The following is a 17338-nucleotide window of genomic DNA, read 5'->3' as shown; positions in this document are numbered from 1 at the left end:
AAAGGGCCTCATCTTGTGGTGAGGGGGGAATCTCGTGGTTTTCTCAATGTGCATCTGGAAGGTTGGGGCTCCTCTTGAGTTGCGACGGGGACCTCAGGGAGCCTCTCATGTTGCCTCAGGGAATTCAAGTCTCCTTTGGAGTTGTGAGGGGTAGCGAGGGATTGCTCTCAAGTCACTGCAGGGAAATTGGCCCTCATCAAGCACTGAGTGGGAAATATAGTGGTGTTTCGTAAGGTGTGGCAGGAAGATTTGGATTTCTCTCGATTTGTGAAGTGGACCTCAGGGAATCTCTCATGTTGCCTAAGGGAAGTGAGGCCTCCATTCAAGTTGTGAGGGGTACCTCGGGATTCCTCTCCAGTCACTGCAGGGGAATAGGGCCTCATTTACCATTGAGGGGGAATCTTGTGGTGTTTCTCTAGTTGCAGAGGGAAGTTTTGTGTTCCTCTTGAGTTGCGATGGGGACCTCAGGAACTTCAAATGTTGCCTCAGGGAAGTCAGGCCTCCTTTCAAGTTGCGAGAGGCACCTCGGGATTCCTCTAGAGTCGCTGCATGAAAATAGGCCCTCATCTCGAGTTGAAGTGGGAAACTCAGTGTTCGTCTAAGTTGTGACAAGGACCTCGGGGTTTCTATTGAGTTTCAACAGGGGAGTCAGGCCTCATTTTGAGTCAGTCTCCTTTTGAGTCATGGAACTCTACTTTGCTTTCGAGTTGTAAAACGGGTGTCAGGCCTCCTGTCGAGTTCAGGCGGGGAGCCTGGGCATTTTCTAGAGGTGCAACAGGGGAGTCAGACCTCCCTTCGTGTTGTGAGGGGATACTCAGGCTTCCATTCTAGTCAGTGCAGGGGAATCAGGCCTTATCTCGAGTTGAGGAGGAACTCAGTGTCCATTTGACTTGTGGAGGAAACACAGTGTTCCTCTCGAGTTTCAATAGGTGAGACAAGACTCCTCTTGAGGTGGAAGGGGAAAGTCGGGATTCCCCTCCAGTTGAAGCAGGGGAATCAGCCCTCATCTCGCGATGAGGTGGGGAACATGGAACTCTTCTCGAGTTGTGGCAGGATACTCAGGATTCCTCTTGAGTTGTGACGGGTATCTTGGGGAACCTCTTGAGTTGCATAAAAAGAGTCGAGCCCTCCTTCATGTTTCGAGAGTAAACACAGTATTGCTCTCAAGGCGCTGCAGTGGAAAAGGGCCTCATCCTGCATTGAGGGGGGAATCTCATGGTTTTCCTCGAGTTGCTGTGGGAAGCTTGGGGTTCCTCTCGACTTGCAATGAGGACCTCAAGGAACCTCTCGTGTTGCTTCAGAAAGTGAAGTCTCCTTTTGAGTTGTGAGGGGGAGCACGTGATTGGGCTCGAGTTACTGCAAGGGAATCAGGCCTCATCTTGCATTGAGGAGATAATCTCGAGTTTCTCGAGTTGTTGTGGGAAGTTTTGGGTTCCTCTCTACTTGCGACCGGGACCTCAGGGAACCTCTCATGTTGCCTTAGGGAAGTCAGACCTGCTTTCCAGTTGCGAGGGGCACCTCGGGATTCCTCTCGTGGTGTTGCAGGGAAATAGGGCGTCATCTAGAGCTAAGGAGGGAAACTCAGGGTTCCTTTCCAGGTGCGACAGGGATCTCAGGGTTCCTATCGATTTTCAACAGGGGCGTCAGGGCTCGTCTCCTTTTGAGGCATGGAACTCCACTTTCCTCTCGAGTTGTAAAAGGGGTGTCAGGCCTCCTGTCAAGTACAGGTGGGGAACTTGGCCTTTTTCTTGTGATCAACAGGGGAGTAAGACCTCCCTTCGTGTTGTGAGGTGATACTCGGGGTTCCATGCAAGTCGGTGCAGGGGAATTAGGCCTTATTTCAAGCTGAGGGGGAACTCAGTGTCCTTTTGACTTGTGGCAGGAACTACAGGGTTCCTCTTGTGTTGAATCAGTGGAATCGGCCCTCATCTCGAGATGAGGTGGGGAACACGGGGCCCTCATTGAATTGTGGTGGGAAACTCGGGGCTCTACTCGAGTGGAGACAGGTATCTCAGAAACCTCTTTAGTTGCATAAATGGAGTCAAGCCTCCTTCTGAGGTTCCAGAGGGAACTCAGGATTGCTCTCGAGGCCTTGCAGGGGGAAAAGGGCCTCATCTCGCATTGAGGGGGGAATCTCGTGATTTTTCTCAAAGTGCGATGGAGAGCTTGGTTTCCTCTCAACTCGTGACGGGTACCTCAGTGTTGCCTCAGGGAATTCAAGTCCTTTTGAGTTGCGAGGGGATAGCGACGGATTCCTCTCGAGTGACTGCAGGTGATTCCGGCCTCATCTTGCATTAAGCAGGAAATCTAGTTGTGTTTCTCGAGTTGTGGTGGGAAGATATGGATTCCTCTTGATCTGCAAAGGGGACCTCAGGGAATCTCTCATGTTGCCTCAGGGAAGTCAGACCTACATTCAAGTTGTGAGGGGTACTTTGGGATTCCTCTCGAGTCGCTGAAGGGGAATAGGGCCTCATCTTGAGATGAGGTGTGGAACATGTAGCTCTTCTTGAATTGTGACGGGAAACTCGTGGTTCCTCTCGAGTTGCAACATGTATCTCGGGGCACCTCCTAACTTGCATAAAGGGAGTAAAACCTCATTTTGAGTTTCAAGAGGGAACTTAGGATTGCACTCGATGTGCTGCAGGGGAAAAAGGCCTTATCTTGCTTTGAGAGGAGAATCTTGTGGTTTTTGTCGAGTTGCTGCGGGAAGCTTGCGGTTCCACTCGAGTTGTGATGGCAACCTCAGGGAACCTCTTGTGTTGCCTCAGGGAAGTCAAATCTCCTTTCGAGTTGTGGGGCAGAGTGTGGGGTTGCTCTTGAGTCACTTCAGGGGAATCAGGCCTCATCTCTCATTGAGGGGGGAATGTCGTGGTGTTTCTCCAGTTGTGGCAGGAAGCTTGGGTCCCTCTCGAAATTTGACAGGCACCTCTGGGAACCTCTTGTGTTGCCGCAGGGAAGTAACGCCTTCTTTCAAGTTGCAAGGGGCACCTTGGGATTCCTCTAGAATTGCTGCATGGGAATAGGGCCTCATCACGAATTGAGGCAGGAAACTCAGGTTTCCACTCTAGTTGTGACAGAGATCTCGGGGTTCCTTTAGAGTTTCAAGAGGGGAGTCAGGCCTCGTCTCATGTTGAGGCACGGAACTCCGCTTTCCTCTCGAGTTGTAAAAGGGGTGTCAGGTCTCCTGTCGAGTTCAGGCGGGGAACTTGGGCTTTTTTTAGAAGTGCAATAGGGAAGTCAGACCTCCTTTAGTACTGTAAGGGGATACTCGGGGTTCCATTCGAGTTGGTGCAGGGATTCAGGCCTTATCTTGAGTTGAGGGGGAACTCGGTATCCTTTTGACTTGTGGCAGGAACCACGGGGTCCCTTTCGAGTTTCAATAGGTGAGACAGGCCTCCTCTTGAGGTGAGAGGGGAAAGCCAGGATTCCTCTTGAGTCAAAGCGGGGGAATCGGCCCTCATCTCGAAATGACGAGGATAACACGTGGCTCTACTCTACTTGTGGCTGGAACTCGGGGTTTCTGTCGTGTTGCGATGGGTATTGTGGGGAAACTCTTGAGTTGCAAACAAAGAGTCAAGCTTCCTTTTGAGTTTCTAGAGGGACCTCGTGATTGCTCTCAAGGCACTACAGGGGAAAATGGCCTCATCTCCCATTGAGGGGGGAATCTCATGGTTTTTCTCGTGTTGTGGAGGGAATCTTTGTTTTCCTCTCGAGTTGCAACAGGGACCTCAGGTAACCTCTAATGTTGCCTCAGGGAAGTCAAGTCTTCTTTTGAGTTGTGAGGGGGAGTGAAGCATTGCTCTCAAGTCATTGCAGTGGAATTGGGCCTTATCTGGCATTGAGGGGGGAATCTTGTGTTTTTTATTGAGTTGCACTGGGCAGCTTTGGGGTCTCTCAAGTTGCAATGGGACCTCAGGGAACTTCTCATGTTGCCTCAGGGAAGTCAGGTCCTCTTTCAATTGCATGGGGCACCTCGGGATTCCTCTTGAGTTGCTGCATGGGAATAGGGCATCATCTCAGGTTGAGACTGAAATCGCAGGGTTCCTCTGCAGTTGAGACAAAGATCGCAGGTTTCCTATTAGTTTCAACAGGTGGCGTCAGGGCTTGTCTCCTGTTGAGGTATGGAACTCTGCTTTCTTCTTGAGGTGTAAAAGGGGAGTCAGGATTCCTGTTGAGTTCAGGCGGGCAACTTGTGCTTTTTCTAGAAGTGCAACAGGGGAGTCAGACCTCCTTTTGGTTTGTGAGGGGAGACTCGAGTTCCTTTGGAGTCGGTGCAGGGGAATCAGGCCTTATCTCACGTTGAGGGGGAATTCGTTGTCCTTTCAACTTGGGGCAAGAAATGCGGGGTTTCTCTCGAGTTTCAATAGGCGAGATGGGCCTCCACTTGAGGTGCGAGGGGAAAGTCGGGATTCCTCTCGAGTGGAAGCAGGGGAATTGGCTCTCATCTCGAGATGAAGTTGGGAACACAGGACCCTTCTTGAGATGTGGTGCAAAACTCGGGGTTCTTCTCAAGTTGTGACGGTTATCTCCAGGAACCTCTTGAGTTGCATAAAGGGAGTCAAGCCTCCTCTTGAGTTTTGAGAAGTAACTTGGGATTGCTCTTGAGGCAATGAAGGAGAAATGGGCCTCATATTGCGTTGAGTGGGGAATCTTGTGTTTTTTCTAGAGTTGTGGTGGGAAGCTTGGGGTTCCTCTCGAGTTGCGACAGGAACCTCTGGGAACCTCGCATATTGCCTCAAGAAAGTCGTCTCCTTTCAAGTTGCGAGGAGGAGCATGGGATTGCTCTCGAATCACTGCAGTGCAATGGGGCACCATTTCTCATTGAGGGGAGAATCTTGTGGTGTTTCTCAAGTTGCGCTTGGCAGCTTTGTGTTCCTCTCGAGTTGCAATGGAGACCTCAGGGAACCTCACATGTTTCTCCAGGAAGTCAGGTCTCCTTTAAAGTTGTGAGGGGCACCTCAGGATTCCTCTTGAGTCACTTCAGGGGAATAGGGTATCATCTCAGGTTGAGAAAGGAAACTCAGGGTACCTCTCCAGTTGCGACAGGGATCTTGGGGCTCCTATCAAGTTTCATCAGGGGAGTCAGGGCTCGTCTTGTGTTGATGCATGGAACTCTGCTTTCCTCTCGAGTTGTAAAAGCGGTGTCAGGCCTCCTGTCGAGTTCAGGTGGGGAACTTGTTTTTTGTTTTTCTAGAGGTTCAACAGGGGAGTAGACCTCCCTTACTGTTGTGAAGGGATACTCGGGATTCCATTTGAGTCCGTGCAGGGGAATCAGGCCTTATCTCGAGTTGAGTGGGAACTCGGTGTCATTTTGACTTGTGGCCAGAACCACAGGTTTCCTCTTGAGTTTCAATAGGTGAGACAGGCCTTCTCTTGAGGTGTGAAGGGAAAGTCAGGATTCCTCTCAAGTTGAAGCAGGGGAATCGGGCCTCATCTCACATTGAGGGGAGAATCTTGTGGTGTTTCTCGAGTTGTGGTGGAAAGCTTTGAGTTCCTCTTGAGTTGCGTTGGGGACCTCAGGGAACCACTCATGTTGCTTCAGGGAAGTCAGAGCTCTTTCAAGTTGTGAGGGGCACCTGAGATTCCTTTCAAGTCACTGCAGGGGAATAGGTCCTCATCTCCAGTTGAGGTGAGAAACTTGGGGTTCCTCTCCAGTTAGGATGGACATCTTGGGGTACCTCTTGAGATGCATAAAGGGAGTCAAGCATCCTTTCGAATTTCGAGAGGGAACTAGGTATGGCTCTCAAGGCACTTCAGCAAAAGGGCCTCATCTCACGTTGAGTGGGGAATCTCAAGGTTTTTCTCGAGTTGCAGCGGGAAGCTAAGGGTTCCTCTCACATTGTGATGGGGATCTCAGGGAACCTCTCGTATTGCCTCAGGGAAGTCAAGTCTCCTTTTGAGTTATGAAGGAGAGCGTGGGATTGCTCTCCAGTCACTGCAGGGCAATTGGGTCTCATCTCACATTGAGGGGGGAATCTTGTGGTGTTTCTCAAATTGCAGCGGGAAGTTTTGGGCTCCTCTCGAGTTGTGATGGGGACCTCAGGGAACCTCTATTGTTGCCTCGAGGAAGTCAGGCCTCCATTCATGTTGCGAGGGGCACCTCAGGATTCCTCTTGAATCGTTGTAGGGAAATAGGTCCTCATCTTGAACTGAGGTGAGAAACTCAGGGTTCCTCTAGGTTGTGATAGGGATCTCAGGGTTTCTATCGAGATTTAAGAGGGGAGTCTCACCTCATGTCGTGTTGAGGCATGGATCTCTGGTTTCCTCTCGTGTTGTAAAAGGGGTGTCAGGCCCCTGCCGAGTTCAGGCTGAGAACTCTGGCTTTTTCTGGAGGTGCAACATGAGAGTCCAACCTCTGTTTGTGTTGTGAGGGGATACTCGGTGTTCCAATTGAGTTGGTGCATGGGAATCAGGCCTTATCTCAAGTTGAGGGGGAACTTGGTGTCCTTTCCACTTGCTGCAGGAATCATGGGGTTCCTCTCGAGTTTCCATAGGTGAGACCGGCCTTCTCTTGTGGTGTGAGGGGAAAGTCGGGATTCCTCTGGAGTTAAAACAGGGGAATCGGCCCTATCTTGAGATAAGGTGGGGAACACAAGGCTCTTCTTGAGTTGCAGCGGAAAACTAGGGGGGTCCTCTCAAGTTGAGATGGGTGTTTCAGGGAATATCTTGAGTTGCATAAAGAGAGTCAAGCCTCCTTTCAAGTTTCGAGTGGGAACTCAGGAGTGCTCTTGAAGCGTTGCTGGGGACAAAGGCCTCATCTCACATTGAAGGGGGAATCTCGTGGTTTTTCTCAAGTTGCGGAGGGAAGATTAGGGTTCCTCTCGAGTTGCCACGGGGAATCTCAGGTAACCTCTTGTGTTTACTCAGGGAAGTCAAGTCTCCTTTCGATTGTGGGGGAAGTGGTGGATTGCTCTTGAGTCACTGCAGGGAATCGGGCTTCATATCGCATTGAGGCGAGAATCTCGTGGTGTTTCCCAAGTTGTGGCAGGAAGCTTTGGGTTCTTCTCGAGTTGCAACGGGGACCTCAGGGAACCTCTCATTGTTGCCTCAGGGAAGTCAGACCTCCTTCCGAGTTGTGAGTGGCACTGCAGGATTCCTCTCAAGTTGCTGCAGGGTAACAGGTCCTCATCTCTAGTTGGGGCTGGTAACTCAGTGTTCCTCTCCAGTTGCCACAGAGATCTCGGGGTTCCTATCGAATTCAAGATGGGGGTCAGGCCTCATTTCTAGTTGAGGCATGGAACTCTACTTTCCTCTTGAGTTGTGACAGGGGTGTCAGGCCTCATATCGAGTTCAGATGGTGAACTGGGCTTTTTCTAGAGGTGCAACAGGGGAGTCAGACCTCCCTTCATGTCATGGTTCCATTCGAGTTGGTGCAGGGGAATCAGGCCTTATCTCGAGTTGAGGGGGTGTCCTTTCAGCTTGCAGCAGGAACCGTGGGGGTTCTTCTTGAGTTTCAATAGGCGAGACAGGCCTCCTCTTGAGGCCTGTAGTTGACCCCCATAAGGCTCTACTGTGACTTGATGACCATAGTAACAATTTGGATCTCTTAGAATCAATGTCATTTCACAACCACTGTTCAGTTCAGTTGTGTCCAACTCTTTGTGACCCCATGGACTGCAGCACATCAGGCTTCTCTGTCCACCAATAATTCCCAGAGCTTACTCAAACTCATGTCTATCAAGTCAGTGATGCTATCCGACCAACTCATCCTATGTTGTCCCCTTCTCCTGTCTTCACACTCTCCCAGCATCAGGGTCTTTTCCAGTGAGGCAGTTTTTCACACCAGATGACCAAAGTACTGGAGTTTCAGCTTCACCATCAGTCCTTCCAATGCATATTCAGGACTGATTTCCTTTAGTATTAACTGGTGAGATTTCCTTGTAGTCCAAGGGTTTTTCAAGAGTCTTCTCCAACACCACAGTTCAAAAGCATCAATTCTTTGGCGCTTAACTTTCTTTATAGTCCAACTCTCATATCCATACATGACTACAGGAAAAACCATAGCTTTGACAAGATGGATCTTAGTTGGCAAAATAATGTCTTTGCTTTTTTAGCATGCTGTTTAGGTTGGTCATAGATTTTATTCCAAGAAGCAAGCGTCTTTTAATTTCAAGGCTACAGTCACCATCTGCAGTGATTTTTGAGCCCCCAAAATAAAGTGTCCAGTAGTTTCAGAAAATTATAGTTATTTCCAATTTTCCCAAGTGAATTTACCTTGATAAAATCTTTGAGTCCCTCTTGGGAGGGTGGAATAAATGATACAAATAAAAATTCTGGCTATTGTTGCAAGCCCTTCTTTAGAAGAGCCAAACTCCCTTTCATTGAAAGGTTTCTTGGGCTGTAAACTGGCTCAATTCCAGGAAGTAATGAGGAGCCATGACTATTTTAATAATTTTAGTTCGATTTTGGTTGACTTAGGTCGATTTAGGTCGGTAGGTGCCCAATATGCTACTAGAGATCAGTGGAGAAATAACTCCAGAAAGAATGAAGAGATGGAGCCAAAGCAAAAACAACACTCAGTTATGGAAGTGGCTGGTGATGGAAGGCAGGTCCGATGCTGTAAAGAGCAATATTGCATGGGAATGTGAAATGTTAGGTCCATGAATCAAGGCACATTAGAAGTGGTCAAACAACAGATGGCAAGAGGGAACGTTGACATTTTAGGAATCATCAAACTAAAATGGGCTGGAATGGGTGAATTAACTGAGATGACCATTATATGTACTTCTGTGGGCAAGAATTCCTCAGAAGAAATGGAGTAGCCATTGTAGTCAACAAAAGAGTCCAAAATGCAGTACTTGGATGCAATTTCAAAAACGACAGAATGATCCCTCTTCATTGCCAAGGCAAACCATTCAATATCATGGTAATCCAAGTCTATGCCCTGATCAGTAATGCTGAAGAAGCTGAAGTTGAATGATTCTATGAAGACCTTTTAGAACTAACATCCAAAAAAGATGTCCTTTTCATTATATGGGACTAGAATGCAAATGTAGGAAGTCAAGAAACACCTGGAGTAACAGGCAAATTAGGTCTTGGAGTACAGAATGAAGCAGGACAAAGGCTAATAGTTTTGCCAAGATAACATACTGGTCATAGCAAACACCCTCTTCCAACAACACAAGAGAAGACTCTACACATGGACATTGCCAGATGGTCAACACCGAAATCAGATGATTATATTCTTTGCAGCCAAAGATGGTGAAGCTCTATACAGTCAGCAAAAATAAGACCAAGAGCTGACTGTGGCTCAGAACATGAACTCCTTATTGTGAAATTCAAACTTAAATTGAAGAAAGTAGGGAAAACCACTAGACCATTGAGATATGACTTAAATATGACCAAATCAAATCCCTTACAATTATACAGTGAACATGAGAAATAGATTTAAGGGACTAGATCTGATGGACAGAGTGCCTGATGAACTATGGACAAAGGTTCATGACATTGTACAGGAGCCAGAGATCAGGACCATCCCCAAGAAAAAGAAATGCAAAAAAAGCAAAATGGTTGTCTGAAGAGCTCTTAAAAATAGCTGTGAAAAGAAGAGAAGCCAAAAGCAAAGGAGAAAAGGAAAGATATACCCATTTGAATGCAGAGTTCCAAAGAATAGCAAGGAGACATATGAAAGCCTTCCTCAGTGATAAGTGCAAAGAAATAGAGAAAAACAGTAGAATGGGAAAGACTAGAAATCTCTTCAAGAAAATTAGAGATATCAATGGAACATTTCCTGCAAAGATGGGCACAATAAAAGACAGAAATCTTATGGACTTAACAGAAGAAGATGATATTAAGAAAAGATGGCCTGAATACACAGAAGAACTATACAAAAAAGATCTTCATCACCCAGATAATCACAGTGTGATCACCCAACTAGAGCCAGACATCCTGGAGTGCGAAGTCAAGTAGGCCTTAGGAAACATCAGTACGAACAAAGCTAGGGGAGGTGATGGAATTCCAGTTGAGCTATTTCAAATCCTAAAAGATGATGCTGTGAAAGTTCTTCACTCAATATGCAAACATGTATGGAAAACTCCTCAGTGGCCACAGGACTGGAAAAGGTCAGTTTTCATTCCAATCCCAGAGAAAGGCAATGCCAAAGAGTGCTCAAACTACTGCACAATTGTACTCATTTCACACGTAGTGAAGGAATGATAAAAATTCTCCAAGCCAGGCTTCAATAATACGTGAACTATGAACTTCCAGATATTCAAGCTGGTTTTATAAAAGCCAGAGGAACCAGAAATCAAAATGCCAACATCCAGTGGATCATTGAAAAAGCAACAGAGTTCCAGAAAAACATCTATTTCTGCTTTATTGACTATGCCAAAACCTTTGACTGTGTGGATCACAGCAAACTGGAATATTCTGAAAGAGATGGGTATACCATACCACATGACCTGCCTCTTGAGATATCTGTATGCAGGTCAGGAAGCAACAATTAGAACTGGACATGGAACAACAGACTGGTTCTGAATAGGAAAAGGAGTACGTCAAGGCTGTATATTGTCACCCTGCTTATTTAACTTCTATGCAGAGTACATCATGAGAGACGCTGGGCTGAAAGAAACACAAGCTGGAATGAAGATTGCCAGGAAGAATATCAATAACCTCAGATATGCAGATGACACCACCCTTATGGCAGAAACTGAAGAAGAATTAAATAGCCTCCTGATGAAGGTGAAATAGGAGAGTGAAAAAGTTGGCTTAAAGCTCAACATTCAGAAAGCTAAGATCATGGCATCTGATCCCATCACTTCATGGGAAATAGACGGGGAAACAGTGGCTGACTTAATATTTTTGGTTCCAAGATCACTGCAGATGGTGACTGCAGCCATGAAATTAAAAGAGACTTACACTTGGAAAAAAAATATGACCAACTTAGACAGCATATTCAAAAGCAGAGACATTACTTTGCCAAAAAAGGCCCATCTAGTCAAGGCTATGCTTTTTCCAGTAATGATGTATGAATGTGAGAGTTGGACCATAAAGAAAGCTGAGCGCTGAAGATTTGATGGTTTTGAACTGTGGTGTTGGAGAAGACTCTTGAGAGTCCCTTGGACTGCAAGAAGGTCCAACCAGTCCATCCTAAAGGAAATCAGTCCTGAATTTTCATTTGAAGGACTGATGCTGAAGCTGAAACTCCAATACTTTGGCTACCTGATGCAAAGAGCTGCCTCACTGGAAAAGATCCTGATGCTGGGAAAGTCTGAAGGTTGGAGGAAAAGGGCATGACAAAGGTTGAGGTGGTTGGATGGCATCACTGACTTAATGAGTTTGAGTAAATCTGGGAGTTAGTGATGGTCAGGGAAGCCTGGCATGCTGCAGTCCATGGGGTAGCAAAGAGTCAGACATGACTGAGTGACTGCACTGAACTGATAATCCTGATAAATACTAATGATAAAAAGTATGGGCTTTGCAGGTGGCGCTAGTAGTAAAGAACCTGTCTGTCAATGCAGGGGACATGAGACACAGGGGACATGAGACAGAGGATCATTGGGAAGATCCTCTGGAGGAGGGTAGGGCAGCCCACTCTAGTATTTTTGCCTGGAGAATTCCATGGACAGAGGAGCCTGGTGGACTACACTCCATAGGTCGCAAACAATAGAATACGACTGAAGTGACTTAGCAAGCATGTGCACAGTCTCTGTATGTATGATGCGAAGAAATAAAATGTCGGTTTAGTGTCTATGCTGTGGATGAAAAAAAAAAAAAAGTAAAAGCAAAAAAATGTACCGTCTTAAACAGCATATAGTGACATCAGGGATTTGCTCCATCATCTGTGCTCTCAGAATTAAATGCTGGGTTTAGTTTCCTGGGTTTTGTTTGCTGCAAATGTATAGATGAAGCAGAGTTTCACATATTTCACAGTTTTAATCTGAAGTTAGTTGCCATTGGCTCCATGGAAAGTGAATTGGAATATGTGAGGTGTGGTTTTAATCTACATGAGTTGTTTTTGCTCCAGCTAGTCAGATCACTTATAATTATAATGGGAACCTATCCTTTTTGAATTATATGGAGGCAGAAAATGACAATATACACTTAATATGAAGATTACACGTGTATATATCTATGTGTGTGTATGCACATAAATCCAATACTTGCATATTGAAGTCTTAGGCCCTAGGAAATAAGAATGTAACTTCTTTGGAAATAGTCCTTGAGGAGGCAATTAACTGAAAGTGATGCCTTTAGGGCAGATCTTATCTAATATAATTGTTGACCATGTAAGAAGAGATTATGGAGAAGGGAATGGCAACCCACTCCAGTATTCTTGCATGGAGAATCCCGTGGGCAGAGGAGCTTGTTGGACTACAGTCCATGTGGTCACAAAGTATTGGACATAACTCAGAGACTAAGCAAGCAAGAAGAGATTAAGGCCCTGAAATTCATCGAAAAAAGATAGCTTGAAGACAGAGTGTAAAGGCTGCCATCTACAAATGAAGAAGAGAGGCATCAGAAAACAATCAACCCTGCTGTTACATTGATTTCGGATGTCTAGACTCCAGAATAGTGAAAAAATAAATTTCTTTTAAAAAATATTTATTGCAGTATAGTTGATTTACAATGTTGTTAGTTTCAGCTATACAGCAAAATGAATCTATTATACTTATACATATATCCACACTTTTTTTTTACATTATTTTCCCATATAGGCCATTACAGGGTGTTGAGTAGAGTTCCCTGTGCTATATAGTATGTCCTTATTAATTATATACTTTATGTAGTAGGATGTATATGTCAATCCCAATCTCCCCCTATTCCCTGGTAACCATAAGTTTGTTTTTTACATCTGCAACTCTGTTTTGTAGATAAGTTCATTTGGGCCCTTTCTGTAGATTCACTTTTAAGCAATATCATATTTACAAATAATAAATGCAGGAGAGAGTGTGGAAAAAGGGGAACACTGCTACACTGTTGGTAGGGATGTAAGTTGGTGCAGCTACTTAGAATGCAGTACAGAGATTCCTTAAAAAAATAACAACAGAGGTACCATATGATTCACCAATGCCATTATGGGCATATACATGGAGAAAGCCATATTTGAAGAGATACATGCACCCCAATGTTCATTGCATCAGTATTTACAATAGCCGGGACATGGAAGCAACCTCAATGCCCACCAATAGAGGAACGGAGAAAGAAGATGTGGGAAGTGTATACAATGGTATATTGTCGAGGTCCTTTAATGGACTGGAGCCTGGTGGTCTGGAGTCGACAATAAGAAAGTAAAAGAGAGAAAGAGGCTGATATTCCTTGGTTTATGCAGAAAGCCAATAAAGCTCTTGATACAGAGCTTGCACTACTGCACGCAGGCACCAGGCGCCCTCTCGTGGGGGTGAAGGTACAGTGCACTTTCTCAAGAGTGTCTTAGAAGCCCAGGCAAGAAAGTGAGCTCAGCGGGATTCTGCACTCCAAAGAATTAGCGAGAGAGAGAGAGAGAGAGAGAGAGAGAGACAGAGACAGAGACAGAGACAGAGACAGAGAAGTAAAGAAAGACACAGGGACCCAAGCTCTGATGGAGCAAAGGTGTTTTATTCAACATAGTGTGTGTATATATACTGTCTTACAAGGTAACTATTTTCAGCAAAGATAAAAATCAAAAGTCCAGACTTTATCATAAGGCAATTCATATCAAAGAGAGAGGGTTGTAAATAATCACTTTTACCATATGGTTCATAAAAAGAAAGAGGGTTGTAAATAGTTACTTATCACCGTATGGAAAAACTAATGAAGGAAATGCATGCATTCTTCAGCCCCTGGAGCGGCTTGCCAACTCCTCTTAATTCCTGAATATTCAGGAATTAATAAGGAACAGAGGATTCATGACAGATCCAAAAGAGCACGCAGGAAGTCTCCTGTTAAATGCTTCCTGACAGTATATTACTCAGTCATAAAAAAGAATGGGATAATGCCATTTGCAGCAACATAGATAGACTCAGAGATTGTCATACTGAGTAATGTAAGTCAGACAAGGAAATTTCTACTTTTTCAGCAATCAGTCTATGGTATTTTGTTATATCAGCTCCAACAAACTAATACAGCAGGTATCTATATATGTATATATATATATATGTGTGTGTGTGTGTGTATACATATGTACATGTTTATCTGTAGATACATATATGTATATGTATATATATAAAGTCTCCATATCGTGGTGGTGGTTTAGTTGCTAAGTCGTGTCCAACTCTTGTGACTCCATGGGCTGTAGCCCACCAAGCTCCTCTGTCCACAGGATTTTCTAGGCAAGAATACTGGAGTGGATTGCCATTTCCTTCTCCACGGGATCTTCCCGACCTAGGAATCAAAACTGGGTCTCCTGCATTGCAGGCAGATTCTCTACTAACTGAGCTATGAGGGAAGCTGATAATGAAATATATATTATACACCCATGTGATGTGGAGATAGATACACATAGATTCCACAGTTTTCTGCATGTGCAAACACTGCATATGTGGTGGTTTAACTATAATCTTTATTTTAAGTATCTAGGAATAATAGGTAGACACTAATAAACTAAAAGGAAATATTTTAATTAAGACTTTTAGATTTGAAAACAATAAACATCAGTCTGAATTTATTTCAATTTAATATTTACTGTGAAAAATACACTTTGTTGATAAACCAATTTTTCCCAAACTCCTTCTTCATCACCTCTTTGACATCTTTGTTCCTCAAACTATAGATGATGGTATTCAGCATGGGAATTATGATGGTGTAAAATATGGACATGATCATGTCATGATCCAAGGCATAGCTGGAACTGGGTCACACGTACATGAAGAGAATTGTACCATGAAAAATGGACACTCCTGTTAGGTGAGAGCCACATGTAGAAAATACTTTTCTTCTCCCTTCAGCAGAATGCATCCTCAGAATGGCCAACAGAATGAAACCATAGGAGATCAGAGCAATCAATATGGTGGATATCTCAATAGAGCCTGACAAATAGAAAACTAGAAGCTGGTTCATGTTTGTATCAGAGCAAGAAATAGCTAGGAGGGGAGGGATATTACAGAAGACATGTCTAATTTCATTGGATGCACAGAAAGATAGGGTAACAGTAGCCACTGTGTGTAAAGTAGCATGCAAGATACCAACAACATAGCAGGAAATTATAAGTGGCACATAGACTCTGGGTGACATTTTAACTAAATACAGGAGAGGGTTGTAGATGGCTACATAGTGATTATAGGCCATTGTGGCCAAGATGAAGCATTCTGTGGTCCCACAAGTAAGAAAGAGAAACATCTGTGTGGCATATACAAGAAAGGAAATGGTTTTATTCTTGTATAGGAAATTGATCATCATTTTGGGGATTATAATGGAAGAATAGCGGGCATCTAAGAATGATAATGCTGTCAGAAAATAGTACATGGGGTTGTGGAGCTAGGAATACATAATGACCAAGAAAACTAACCCCAAATTTCCTATCACTGTAAAAAGATAGATTGCTAGAAATAGTAAAAATAGAAATATTTGCACCTCAAAATGATCTGTAAAGCCCATCAGTATAAACATGGTGACCTCAATCCTATTTTTTATCTGATTCCTGTATAAATCTAAATCTGATGGTGATCCTGACATCTCAGTTTTAAGTTCCGAAAGCAATATGTGGCAAAAATAGAGTCCACCAATTACATCTTCATGTCTGTTTCTTAGAAATCCTTTTCAGTGAGGGAACAGTCCAATGATTAAAAGTTGAGTCCAAGTGGATGCATTACTCTGTAAAAATAAATTAATTGCTGTTGGTTAAATTTTCATGTTAAAAATACTGCCAGTTTACATGGTTTAACTTCCAATTTATTTTCTGTTAACTTTATGACTGCTCACTTTCATAGGATGTCATCTTAAAATTCCCCACAAAGACAAATGAATATAGGAGTTTTTAATCCCAATATTATTATAGTAGAAAATGCAAATCTGAGTGCTAATCCCAGATTTTCTACAGCATGCCTGAAATTTACAATTTGTAAAATATGAACAAATACATTTACATCAAAAGATAGTATTGAATTTATATGTTAAAAAACAATGTGAAAATTACTTAACTTTATCATGTCCCCAGGTTACTAGGAAATGAAATTATTATTATTATTGTGATATCACTTAGTCATGTCCAACTCTTTGCAACCCCATGGACTGCAGCCTGCCAGGCTCCTCTGTCTAGGTAAGAAGACTGGAGTGCATAGTAGCCATTCCTTCAGGGAACCCGACCCAGACCCAGTGGTTGAACCTGGATTTCCTGCATTGCAGGCAGCTTCTTTATAATCTGAGTCGCCAGGGAAGCCCAAGCAGACCCACTTGTATCAGAAGTGAGGTTTGAACCCACAAGGATATAAATCCATTGGACCTTAAGTTCAATACCTTAACCACTTGGGCATTACAGCACCTGAATTTTCTATAATTACTATAAGATACAGTCATCCCTAGGTGGGGGGCGGTATATAATGTGAATGTTGTCTAAAAGGTTGTAAATACAATTTAAATGCTTTTAAAATCGTTGTTGATGTGCTGAAAATTTGTTTACTTTTTGAACTGCAAATTATTATTTTCACAATACTTTGGATCTACAGTTGATTGAATCCAGGGAAGTAGAACCCTTGGATATAAACAGCACTGACTGTAAATATCTCCTGATTACATATAATGAAACTCTTTAGAAGAGGTATTGCTAGAAGAAGCACATGACTATGTAAACCATAATGTAGTGTTTTATTATGGCTCTATTTCCCTATGCTGTCAGACTGTTGCTTATTCAGTGGAGTATGAATAAAGCAAAGTGCATAACAAACAAGCAAAATGTTAAAAGGTCATCAGTATTCTGTACCTAAAGTCTCCAGCATTGAAAGTATTAGATATATCATTTACTGTATTTAGGACCAAGATTTCAGTATTGTGACTCTTGTTTTTCTTCAGTGTGCTATATAGATCAACATTTATTTAAAAGAGTGAAAAATTTGCTGTGGGTGGGACTGAGCTGAATTCAGTGACCTACCAATAGCTTACATTACTAACATGAAATGCACTATATCTTTGTTATAATGAGACAAGCATACATCAAATAGAGAATGAGCAAATCAGCTTAAAATCACTTTTATAAGGAAAACAGAGTCTCATGTCTTCATTTTCCCATGAAGTTCCTCCATTCACGTGAACATTTTTATTCAGTTCAGTTCAGTCGCTCAGTCATGTCCGACTCTTTGCGACCCCATGAATCGCAGCACGCCAGGCCTCCCTGTCCATCACCAACTCCCAGAGTTCACCCAGACTCACGTCCATCGGGTCAGTGATACCATCCAGCCATCTCATCCTCTGTCGTCCCCTTTTCCTC

General features: G+C 43.9%; 1 pseudogene; it reads right to left on the bottom strand.

Annotated features, from left to right (window-relative positions):
• Window positions 1-3237: 3237 nt before the first annotated feature.
• LOC147343938 (olfactory receptor 5T1-like) lies at window positions 3238-15591 on the bottom strand (annotated as a pseudogene).
• Between the last annotated feature and the right edge of the window lie 1747 nt (window positions 15592-17338).

This window comes from Bos grunniens, chromosome 26, assembly GCF_055505025.1.
Source record: "Bos grunniens cultivar Pamir isolate PY7600 chromosome 26, Bosgru_T2T1.0, whole genome shotgun sequence".
NCBI classification, from domain to species: Eukaryota; Metazoa; Chordata; class Mammalia; order Artiodactyla; family Bovidae; genus Bos; species Bos grunniens.
This window is presented reverse-complemented; position numbering and strand designations above follow the sequence as displayed.